The sequence below is a fragment of the Notothenia coriiceps genome, unplaced genomic scaffold (assembly GCF_000735185.1).
Source record: "Notothenia coriiceps isolate Sejong01 unplaced genomic scaffold, NC01 NC01_scaffold00024667, whole genome shotgun sequence".
NCBI classification, from domain to species: Eukaryota; Metazoa; Chordata; class Actinopteri; order Perciformes; family Nototheniidae; genus Notothenia; species Notothenia coriiceps.
The window spans coordinates 1,451,340-1,453,826 of NW_011357368.1; positions in this window are offsets into that span (position 1 = coordinate 1,451,340).

Consider the following 2,487-nt stretch of genomic DNA (forward strand, 5'->3'; position numbering starts at 1 on the left):
ACGCGTTTGACGTATGACGTTAAAAAAAAGCAGTTTTTAGTAGCAGAGCTCAAAACGGCTCCTTTTCCTCTGAATTCTTGCCCTTATGTCTTGTAAAACATATAAAATCCTGCATTAACATTTTTAATTGTAATTTTCAGGCAAGGTTGAGCATAAATGTAGTAAAAAAAAAACCCGCAAGCGGAAATGAATAGTTTGCAGATTTGTGTTCTGAGTGTGATCCGTCTCATTCAGGGTTATTTAAGGAAGCTTTCAGAATGCAGTTTCATTACCCACACTTTCCCAAAGAGTTACATCATTGATTATTTAGTTTCTTCAAATTTTAAGTTGATCACAAAATAAGGCTACAACTGCACAACACTGCTTTAAATATATATATATATATATATAATTATTTTATAATTGGTATAATTGCCATACATTTGTGCACTTCATTTTATTTGATCAATTAAGTCCCTTACTTTTTTAAGTTACGTTTCTACAGCAAAAAAAATATGCACCCTTTTTGAAAAAATCTCAATTATACATCATCTATCGTTTAAAATCATACCATTATGTTGTAATAATTCCATATGTTAAGTACAAATAATTTATCAAAAGCTGTGTCAAATCTTATCCTTTATATTTGGATTATAGATTGTCCATTGTGCTCCGGGTTTACATTTTAACTAAAAGTTCCATTTGGGTTCATTTGTCAAGCATCTTTGAACAGCTTTGGTTTATTGATTTAAAATTGGCTGCATTAGATCTATTTTCTTCTAAAATGCCATTGAAGGGTTTATAGTGGCTGTTACTTGGCCTCAGGTTAAATGACAGCTCATTAAGGTGAGTGACACGCAGGGAGGTGTACAGAGTAGATACTCCCATCCACTCACACACATACAGTATAGCATGTGAACATACATCATTACATTTTGACAAACTGTCAGTCATTGAGTTGATAGAATTTTTTGTCATTGAGAGGAGCGGAATGCTTACTTTGCACTACTCTGCAATTAGAGGTCAAAAGGCTCAAACATTTATTTTCGCATTCAAGCTCATAACAACTGTAACTTGATTTTTATTTCTCTCTGTGGCTGATTAATACATAATATAATGCCATCATTTTCAACATGTTGACCACCTGACCCTTCTGTGTGTGTGTGAGTTGTAGCCTTCTCCGTACATATATAACGGATGGGAACAGGAGCCTGTAAAACTGTTGCTGAAATGAATAGAATAATTATAATCTAGTGCTTTTTTACTTTAAGATAAACACTCCCTTGCTGTTTTCTGTTACATTAATTGGAATCTTTTTAAGGACATAACAACATATAAAGAAAACGGAAATTAGGTCTGCAAAAAATAAGTGGGCTACATCTGTTGTTCCAGAGTGTCAGATGCATATTTAATTAACAGTTGATGTTTTTTATGCTGCTCTGATCTCATTGTAGTTTGTGAGCATTAATTAAGCTACCACAAAACAGTGCAATGCTTTTTATGTCTTATCAACCTATGCAAGCTGGTCTCTAATTCTTCTCAGATCAATCATGATGTATTTTGCATTAATGGTTGGTTTGAAAAAGATTAAAATGGGAAAAGACCCACTATTCTGAAACCACAATATTCCAGAAAAAATGTCCCAATGTTGGACCAAAAGACCATTTGTCCAATAGTCTGTCAATTCCATTAAAAAAAAGGCGGGCATTGTACCAAAGGCCTACTGTTACGAAAATAGACGCTCCGCTGCAGAGAACAGAGGCACATGGCTAATCTTTAAGCAAAATGTGTTACGATTATTGGGTTATGTCACGTTTTGTATGTCTTATTTTGGGTGTTTTGCTGTTCTCCCTGTCATGTTTTCCTCTTGGTATATTGTCTGGTCCTTTTCCCTGTGTTTTTCCTCCTGTCATTAGTTTCCCTGGTGTGTCTAGTTGTCTGATTGTGTTCACCTATGGCCCTTGTGTTTCTCCTCCCCTGCCCGGCTGTTTCTCGTCTTGTGATTACCCCTCCCTTTATTTTTTAGTCTCTTCCTGTGTTACACAGGAAGAGACTAAAAAATAAAGGGAGGGGTAATCACAAGACGAGAAACAGCCGGGCAGGGGAGGAGAAACACAAGGGCCATAGGTGAACACAATCNGGATGCCACCCCTGAAATTCTCCTGCCACCCTCTTGCCACCCTCTTGCCACCCCATGAATATTTTTCTAGATCCGCCCCTGCATGCACCCCTGCGTACATTTAGAGTAAAGGGACGAGACAATCCTTGGTTTTCTGCTGAACTGTCCAGTCTCCTGCATGAGAGNTCCAAGTTCTATTCGTTATCCTTGAAATAAAGGTATAATCAGTTTAATCTGCATTTGGGTCCTGCTTCGTTCGCTCTACCGTAACAGTACGAACCAACCACAAATGGACTCAGCAGATTCAGCTTTTTTGATGCTACAGGCGGAACGTCTTGGGTACTCTCTGGAGCAGGGGCGGATCTAGACAAATATTCACGGGGTGGCAA